General features: G+C 50.5%; 1 protein-coding gene across 2 annotated transcripts in view; it reads right to left on the bottom strand.

Moving 5' to 3' along the window:
* LOC129821937 (CAP-Gly domain-containing linker protein 3-like) overlaps positions 1–10,000 on the bottom strand; it is a 462,950-nt gene that overhangs the window by 121,537 nt on the left and 331,413 nt on the right. The window lies entirely within an intron of this gene.

Below are 10,000 nucleotides of genomic sequence, written 5' to 3'. Positions count from 1 at the left end.
CAGCCAAGTCACTCTCTTTCCTTCCACACAGCCTGTCCCAGGTTCTCTCCCCAGCCATGTCACTCTCTTTCCTTCCACACAGCCTGTCCCAGGTTCTCTCCCCAGCCAAGTCACTCTCTTTCCTTCCACACAGCCTGTCCCAGGTTCTCTCCCCAGCCTTGTCACTCTCTTTCCTTCCACACAGCCTGTCCCAGGTTCTCTCCCCAGCCATGTCACTCTCTTTCCTTCCACACAGCCTGTCCCAGGTTCTCTCCCCAGCCATGTCACTCTCTTTCCTTCCACACAGCCTGTCCCAGGTTCTCTCCCCAGCCAAGTCACTCTCTTTCCTTCCATACAGCCTGTCCCGGGTTCTCTCCCCAGCCAAGTCACTCTCTTTCCTTCCACACAGCCTGTCCCGGGTTCTCTCCCCAGCCATGTCACTCTCTTTCCTTCCCCACAGCCTGTCCCAGGTTCTCTCCCCAGCCAAGTCACTCTCTCTCCTTCCACACAGCCTGTCCCAGGTTCTCTCCCCAGCCATGTCACTCTCTTTACTTCCACACAGCCTGTCCCAGGTTCTCTCCCCAGCCATGTCACTCTCTTTCCTTCCACACAGCCTGTCCCAGGTTCTCTCCACAGCCATGTCACTCTCTTTCCTTCCACACAGCCTGTCCCAGGTTCTCTCCCCAGCCATGTCACTCTCTTTCCTTCCACACAGCCTGTCCCAGGTTCTCTCCCCAGCCATGTCACTCTCTTTCCTTCCACACAGCCTGTCCCAGGTTCTCTCCCCAGCCAAGTCACTCTCTTTCCTTCCACACAGCCTGTCCCAGGTTCTCTCCCCAGCCAAGTCACTCTCTTTCCTTCCACACAGCCTGTCCCAGGTTCTCTCCCCAGCCATGTCACTCTCTTTCCTTCCACACAGCCTGTCCCAGGTTCTCTCCCCAGCCAAGTCACTCTCTTTCCTTCCACACAGCCTGTCCCAGGTTCTCTCCCCAGCCAAGTCACTCTCTTTCCTTCCACACAGCCTGTCCCAGGTTCTCTCCCCAGCCAAGTCACTCTCTTTCCTTCCACACAGCCTGTCCCAGGTTCTCTCCCCAGCCAAGTCACTCTCTTTCCTTCCACACAGCCTGTCCCAGGTTCTCTCCCCAGCCAAGTCACTCTCTTTCCTTCCACACAGCCTGTCCCAGGTTCTCTCCCCAGCCATGTCACTCTCTTTCCTTCCACACAGCCTGTCCCAGGTTCTCTCCCCAGCCAAGTCACTCTCTTTCCTTCCACACAGCCTGTCCCAGGTTCTCTCCCCAGCCATGTCACTCTCTTTCCTTCCACACAGCCTGTCCCAGGTTCTCTCCCCAGCCAAGTCACTCTCTTTCCTTCCATACAGCCTGTCCCAGGTTCTCTCCCCAGCCAAGTCACTCTCTTTCCTTCCACACAGCCTGTCCCAGGTTCTCTCCCCAGCCATGTCACTCTCTTTCCTTCCACACAGCCTGTCCCAGGTTCTCTCCCCAGCCATGTCACTCTCTTTCCTTCCACACAGCCTGTCCCAGGTTCTCTCCCCAGCCAAGTGACTCTCTTTCCTTCCACACAGCCTGTCCCAGGTTCTCTCCCCAGCCAAGTCACTCTCTTTCCTTCCACACAGCCTGTCCCAGGTTCTCTCCCCAGCCATGTCACTCTCTTTCCTTCCACACAGCCTGTCCCAGGCTCTCTCCCCAGCCATGTCACTCTCTTTCCTTCCACACAGCCTGTCCCAGGTTCTCTCCCCAGCCAAGTCACTCTGTTTCCTACCACACAGCCTGTCCCAGGTTCTCTCCCCAGCCAAGTCACTCTCTTTCCTTCCACACAGCCTGTCCCAGGTTCTCTCCCCAGCCATGTCACTCTCTTTCCTTCCACACAGCCTGTCCCAGGTTCTCTCCCCAGCCAAGTCACTCTCTTTCCTTCCACACAGCCTGTCCCAGGTTCTCTCCCCAGCCTTGTCACTCTCTTTCCTTCCACACAGCCTGTCCCAGGTTCTCTCCCCAGCCATGTCACTCTCTTTCCTTCCACACAGCCTGTCCCAGGTTCTCTCCCCAGCCATGTCACTCTCTTTCCTTCCACACAGCCTGTCCCAGGTTCTCTCCCCAGCCAAGTCACTCTCTTTCCTTCCATACAGCCTGTCCCAGGTTCTCTCCCCAGCCAAGTCACTCTCTTTCCTTCCACACAGCCTGTCCCGGGTTCTCTCCCCAGCCATGTCACTCTCTTTCCTTCCCCACAGCCTGTCCCAGGTTCTCTCCCCAGCCAAGTCACTCTCTTTCCTTCCACACAGCCTGTCCCAGGTTCTCTCCCCAGCCATGTCACTCTCTTTCCTTCCACACAGCCTGTCCCAGGTTCTCTCCACAGCCATGTCACTCTCTTTCCTTCCACACAGCCTGTCCCAGGTTCTCTCCCCAGCCATGTCACTCTCTTTCCTTCCACACAGCCTGTCCCAGGTTCTCTCCCCAGCCATGTCACTCTCTTTCCTTCCACACAGCCTGTCCCAGGTTCTCTCCCCAGCCAAGTCACTCTCTTTCCTTCCACACAGCCTGTCCCAGGTTCTCTCCCCAGCCAAGTCACTCTCTTTCCTTCCACACAGCCTGTCCCAGGTTCTCTCCCCAGCCAAGTCACTCTCTTTCCTTCCATACAGCCTGTCCCAGGTTCTCTCCCCAGCCAAGTCACCTCTCCAACACACACTGATGTAATGCCGCTCTTTCCAACCAATCAAACAGCAACCGCCCTCCATAACAATCCACTCTCTCCTGCTGTTTTCCCTTCCTCAACCTCTGTCAAATTACACTTTCATTGGAGACTACTATTAGGTTAAGATTTCCAGTAGGTCAAATGAAGATGAAAGGGAGGATGTCTGCTCTGAATTAGAATTGTTTGTCAGAGAGTGTTTCAGAAAGGACATTAATGAACTAACGTTAACCTCCACCGGATCTCATTTAGATGTGTTTAACCATGCATAGTTGTGTACAGTAGACACCACACACACACACACACACACACACACACACACACACACACACACACACACACACACACACACACACACACACACACACACACACACACACCTTAAAGAATGGTACTGTACAGTTCAGGGGGAGCTGCTGATATCACCTAAATCAGACATGAAACACTTCCAGGCCAGGCAGGTCAGCTCCTCTACAAACACTGCAGGAGGATACCTGTCTATCTGCCCTGGCTCTATTTACTCAGCACTGATCTACAATAACACTTTCTGTCTCCATACTTGCCTGTAATAGATATGTGTTTTTGGAAGATCAGTGAGAGACCTGAGAAGTGATACTAATCATCTCCCGGGATCTCAGGCCAACAGATAAATGTATGAATGGAGGGATCTGGAACAGATGTTTTTCTTCCAGTACACGGGGATAGAGGGATGTTTTTCTTCTAGTACACGGGGATAGAGGGATGTTTTTCTTCTAGCACACGGGGATAGAGGGATGTTTTTCTTCTAGTACACGGGGATAGAGGGATGTTTTTCTTCTAGCACACGGGGATAGAGGGATGTTTTTCTTCTAGTACACGGGGATAGAGGGATGTTTTTCTTCTAGTACACGGGGATAGAGGGATGTTTTCTTCTAGTACACGGGGATAGAGGGATGTTTTTCTTCTAGTACACGGGGATAGAGGGATGTTTTTCTTCTAGTACACGGGGATAGAGGGATGTTTTTCTTCTAGTACACGGGGATAGAGGGATGTTTTCTTCTAGTACACGGGGATAGAGGGATGTTTTCTTCTAGTACACGGGGATAGAGGGATGTTTTCTTCTAGTACACAGGGATAGAGGGATGTTTTCTTCTAGTACACGGGGATAGATGGATGTTTTTCTTCCAGTACACGGGGATAGAGGGATGTTTTCTTCCAGTACACGGGGATAGAGGGATGTTTTCTTCTAGTACACGGGGATAGAGGGATGTTTTCTTCTAGTACACGGGGATAGAGGGTGAATACAGGGTCTAATGGTGCTCAGTGGGGAAGCGGGCTGTCTTTGTGGAGGTCATTTCTCCAGCAGCGTCAGTGATACAGCTGTCAGACTCTTACAGTTTCCCTGCTCTGGATTACAGGCTGTCTTCCCCAAACCAGTGACACTACAGTAAATCACTGCGTATCCCGTCACCTTATGAAGGCTCACAATGACTGCACAGAACACAAACCATAACACACTCTTCCTGTACTACTAACTCATATTATACCACTCCCTCGAGACACGGGTATGCACACGCAGACACACACACAATCTTCCCTGCGTTCCCCCTCTACTTCCCCAACACTATACACACCTTCCTATCCTGTTTCCCAGGAACAGCTAGGGAATAACCCCCCTCCTTCCCTCCCTCCGTCTGCCCTAGCCACATCCAGGGGTCTGGTGGTTGCTCCGGGCCTTCCACAGCTGTGCTCTCTGTGCTGTGGTTGTGGGGGTGAGAGGGCTGGGGTGGAAGAGGTAGTTAGGTGGGATGGAGGGGGTCAGTGGGATGGAGGGGGTCGGTGGGCGCGAGGGGGTTGGCAGGCGGGAGGGGGGTCGGTGGGATTGAGGGGGTCAGCGGGCGGGAGGGGGGTTGAGAGTGGGGCTCTAGGGGCCAGGAATGTTAATTGGGAAGATTGTTATAATAAGGCCCTCATTGCAGATGCTGAATGGTGGGTGGTGGTGGGGCCACACAGACAGACAGGCAGGCATCTGGGGGACTCATGCTCACAAACAGCACCGGCAGCAGGGAGAGAGAGACAGGGGGACTGTGTGTGGACCACAGAGAGGGATTAGGATGCTCTGCGGTAGTGTGTCTGTGTGTGGACCACAGAGAGGGATTAGGATGCTCTGCGGTAGTGTGTCTGTGTGTGGACCACAGAGAGGGATTAGGATGCTCTGCGGTAGTGTGTCTGTGTGTGGACCACAGAGAGGGATTAGGATGCTCTGCGGTAGTGTGTCTGTGTGTGGACCACAGAGAGGGATTAGGATGCTCTGCGGTAGTGTGTCTGTGTGTGGACCACAGAGAGGGATTAGGATGCTCTGCGGTAGTGTGTCTGTGTGTGGACCACAGAGAGGGATTAGGATGCTCTGCGGTAGTGTGTCTGTGTGTGGACCACAGAGAGGGATTAGGATGCTCTGCGGTAGTGTGTCTGTGTGTATGCCTGGGGGAGGAGTCTATGAGTAAAGGACTGTTAGACCAAGATGTTCTATTACACTACAAGAAACCATACTGAATAAATACCTGTGTGTGTGTGTGTGTGTGTGTGTGTGTGTGTGTGTGTGTGTGTGTGTGTGTGTGTGTGTGTGTGTGTGTGTGTGTGTGTGTGTGTGTGTGTGTGTGTGTGTGTGTGTGTGTGTGTGTGTGTGTGTGTGTGTGTGTGTGTGTGTGTGTGTGTGTGTGTGTGTGAGAAACGGACAGGGAGAAATAGAAAGAGATTTAATGTTCACAGAAATAAAGAGCCACTAATTAGATAACACTTCCAGCAAAGTGTGACTACAGACACAGAGAATGCCAACAGCAGCTCTCACTGTCACAATAGATGAGTTGCAACAGACACACACACACACACACACACACACACATAGACACATTTATACAAACAATGGATTGCTTCTTAATTGTTACGGTAAGAGGGGATATGATGGGTCTGAGAACCCCCAGACATTCAGTATTCCGTAACTGCAGCACCACAACAAAGCTCAGCTAATTAGACCTGCCTGTTAGACCTGGCTCGCTGCTGCTGGCTCGCTGCTGCTGGCTCGCTGCTGCTGACTCGCTGCTGCTGGCTCGCTGCTGCTGGCTCGCTGCTGCTGACTCGCTGCTGCTGGCTCGCTGCTGCTGGCTCGCTGCTGCTGACTCGCTGCTGCTGGCTCGCTGCTGCTGGCTCGCTGCTGCTGGCTCGCTGCTGCTGGCTCGCTGCTGCTGGCTCGCTGCTGCTGGCTCGCTGCTGCTGGCTCGCTGCTGCTGGCTCGCTGCTGCTGGCTCGCTGCTGCTGGTAGTACACTGTATTGTGTGTGTGCTGGTACACTGTATTGTATGTGTGCTGGTACAGTGTACTGTGTGTGTGCTGGTACAGTGTATTGTGTGTGTGCTGGTACAGTGTATTGTGTGTGTGTTGGTACAGTGTATTGTGTGTGTGCTGGTACAGTGTATTGTGTTTGTGCTGGTACAGTGTATTGTGTGTGTGCTGGTACAGTGTATTGTGTGTGTGCTGGTACAGTGTATTGTGTGTGTGCTGGTACAGTGTATTGTGTGTGTGCTGGTACAGTGTATTGTGTGTGTGCTGGTACAGTGTACTGTGTGTTTGTGCTGGTACAGTGTACTGTGTGTGTGTGTGTGTGTGTGTGTGCTGGTGCAGTGTATTGTGTGTGTGTTGGTACAGTGTATTGTGTGTGTGCTGGTACAGTGTACTGTGTGTGTGCTGGTACAGTGTACTGTGTGTTTGTGCTGGTACAGTGTACTGTGTGTGTGTGTGTGTGTGTGTGCTGGTGCAGTGTATTGTGTGTGTGTTGGTACAGTGTATTATGTGTGTGCTGGTGCAGTGTACTGTGTGTGTGCTGGTACAGTGTACTGTGTGTTTGTGCTGGTACAGTGTACTGTGTGTGTGTGTGTGTGCTGGTGCAGTGTATTGTGTGTGTGTGTTGGTACAGTGTATTGTGTGTGTGCTGGTACAGTGTACTGTGTGTTTGTGCTGGTACAGTGTACTGTGTGTGTGTGTGTGTGTGTGTGTGTGTGTGTGTGTGTGTGTGTGTGTGTGTGTGTGTGTGTGTGTGTGTGTGTGTGTGTGTGTGTGTGTGTGTGTGTGTGTGTGTGTGTGTGTGTGTGTGTGTCTGTGCTGGTGCAGTGTATTATGTGTGTGCTGGTACAGTGTACTGTGTGTGTGTGTGTGTGCTGGTGCAGTGTATTGTGTGTGTGCTGGTACAGTGTATTGTGTATGTGCTGGTACAGTGTATTGTGTGTGTGCTGGTATAGTGTACTGTGTGTGTGTTGGTACAGTGTATAGTGTGTGTGTTGGTACGGTGTATTGTGTGTGTGTTGGTACAGTGTACTGTGTGTGTGTTGGTACAGTGTATTGTGTGTGTGTTGGTACAGTGTACTGTGTGTGTGTTGGTACGGTGTATTGTGTGTGTGTTGGTACAGTGTATTGTGTGTGTGCTGGTATAGTGTACTGTGTGTGTGTTGGTACAGTGTATAGTGTGTGTGTTGGTACGGTGTATTGTGTGTGTGTTGGTACAGTGTACTGTGTGTGTGTTGGTACAGTGTATTGTGTGTGTGTTGGTACAGTGTACTGTGTGTGTGCTGGTATAGTGTACTGTGTGTGTGTTGGTACAGTGTATAGTGTGTGTGTTGGTACAGTGTATTGTGTGTGTGCTGGTACAGTGTACTGTGTGTGTGTTGGTACAGTGTATTGTGTGTGTGTTGGTACAGTGTATTGTGTGTGTGTTGGTACAGTGTACTGTGTGTGTGTTGGTACAGTGTATTGTGTGTGTGTTGGTACAGTGTACTGTGTGTGTGCTGGTATAGTGTACTGTGTGTGTGTTGGTACAGTGTATAGTGTGTGTGTTGGTACGGTGTATTGTGTGTGTGTTGGTACAGTGTACTGTGTGTGTGTTGGTACAGTGTATTGTGTGTGTGCTGGTATAGTGTACTGTGTGTGTGTTGGTACAGTGTATAGTGTGTGTGTTGGTACAGTGTATTGTGTGTGTGCTGGTACAGTGTATTGTGTGTGTGCTGGTACAGTGTACTGTGTGTGTGCTGGTACAGTGTACTGTGTGTGTGCTGGTACAGTGTATTGTGTGTGTGTTGGTACAGTGTACTGTGTGTGTGTTGGTACAGTGTACTGTGTGTGTGCTGGTACAGTGTATTGTGTGTGTGTTGGTACAGTGTACTGTGTGTGTGCTGGTACAGTGTACTGTGTGTGTGTTGGTACAGTGTACTGTGTGTGTGCTGGTACAGTGTATTGTGTGTGTGTTGGTACAGTGTACTGTGTGTGTGCTGGTACAGTGTATTGTGTGTGTGCTGGTACAGTGTACTGTGTGTGTGCTGGTACAGTGTACTGTGTGTTTGTGCTGGTACAGTGTACTGTGTGTGTGTGTGTGTGTGTGCTGGTGCAGTGTATTGTGTGTGTGTTGGTACAGTGTATTATGTGTGTGCTGGTGCAGTGTACTGTGTGTGTGCTGGTACAGTGTACTGTGTGTTTGTGCTGGTACAGTGTACTGTGTGTGTGTGTGTGTGCTGGTGCAGTGTATTGTGTGTGTGTTGGTACAGTGTATTGTGTGTGTGCTGGTACAGTGTACTGTGTGTTTGTGCTGGTACAGTGTACTGTGTGTGTGTGTGTGTGTGTGTGTGTGTGTGTGTGTGTGTGTGTGTGTGTGTGTGTGTGTGTGTGTGTGTGTGTGTGTGTGTGTGTGTGTGTGTGTGTCTGTGTGTGTGTGTGTGTGTGTGCTGGTGCAGTGTATTATGTGTGTGCTGGTACAGTGTACTGTGTGTGTGTGTGTGTGCTGGTGCAGTGTATTGTGTGTGTGCTGGTACAGTGTATTGTGTATGTGCTGGTACAGTGTATTGTGTGTGTGCTGGTATAGTGTACTGTGTGTGTGTTGGTACAGTGTATAGTGTGTGTGTTGGTACGGTGTATTGTGTGTGTGTTGGTACAGTGTACTGTGTGTGTGTTGGTACAGTGTATTGTGTGTGTGTTGGTACAGTGTACTGTGTGTGTGTTGGTACGGTGTATTGTGTGTGTGTTGGTACAGTGTATTGTGTGTGTGCTGGTATAGTGTACTGTGTGTGTGTTGGTACAGTGTATAGTGTGTGTGTTGGTACGGTGTATTGTGTGTGTGTTGGTACAGTGTACTGTGTGTGTGTTGGTACAGTGTATTGTGTGTGTGTTGGTACAGTGTACTGTGTGTGTGCTGGTATAGTGTACTGTGTGTGTGTTGGTACAGTGTATAGTGTGTGTGTTGGTACAGTGTATTGTGTGTGTGCTGGTACAGTGTACTGTGTGTGTGTTGGTACAGTGTATTGTGTGTGTGTTGGTACAGTGTATTGTGTGTGTGTTGGTACAGTGTACTGTGTGTGTGTTGGTACAGTGTATTGTGTGTGTGTTGGTACAGTGTATTGTGTGTGTGTTGGTACAGTGTATTGTGTGTGTGTTGGTACAGTGTACTGTGTGTGTGTTGGTACAGTGTACTGTGTGTGTGTTGGTACAGTGTACTGTGTGTGTGTTGGTACAGTGTATTGTGTGTGTGTTGGTACAGTGTACTGTGTGTGTGCTGGTATAGTGTACTGTGTGTGTGTTGGTACAGTGTATAGTGTGTGTGTTGGTACGGTGTATTGTGTGTGTGTTGGTACAGTGTACTGTGTGTGTGTTGGTACAGTGTATAGTGTGTGTGTTGGTACAGTGTATTGTGTGTGTGCTGGTACAGTGTACTGTGTGTGTGCTGGTACAGTGTACTGTGTGTGTGCTGGTACAGTGTACTGTGTGTGTGCTGGTACAGTGTACTGTGTGTGTGCTGGTACAGTGTACTGTGTGTGTGTTGGTACAGTGTATTGTGTGTGTGCATGTTTGCACAACGCAGGAGTTTCCCTCGTCCCACTTCACAGGCGGGTAGTGGGCTGCATGCGATGGGTTCTCTACTCCTCCAGGGAGAGAGTGGGCTAGCAGTCTACAATATCTGGGCTGGCTAGAAGTCTACAATATCTGGGCTGGCTAGAAGTCTACAATATCTGGGCTGGCTAGAAGTCTACAATATCTGGGCTGGCTAGAAGTCTACAATATCTGGGCTGGCTAGAGAGCTAGATGGCTAGAAGTCTACAATATCTGGGCTGGCTAGAAGTCTACAATATCTGGGCTGGCAAGAAGTCTACAATATCTGGGCTGGCTAGAAGTCTACAATATCTGGGCTGGCTAGAGAGCTAGATGGCTATAAGTCTACAATATCTGGGCTGGTTAGAAGTCTACAATATCTGGGCTGGCTAGAAGTCTACAATATCTGGGCTGGCTAGAAGTCTACAATATCTGG

Source organism: Salvelinus fontinalis, chromosome 24, assembly GCF_029448725.1.
Source record: "Salvelinus fontinalis isolate EN_2023a chromosome 24, ASM2944872v1, whole genome shotgun sequence".
In the NCBI taxonomy this organism is placed as follows: Eukaryota; Metazoa; Chordata; class Actinopteri; order Salmoniformes; family Salmonidae; genus Salvelinus; species Salvelinus fontinalis.
Note: the sequence above shows the minus strand (reverse complement) of the source record. Positions and strands in the feature narration are given on the sequence as shown.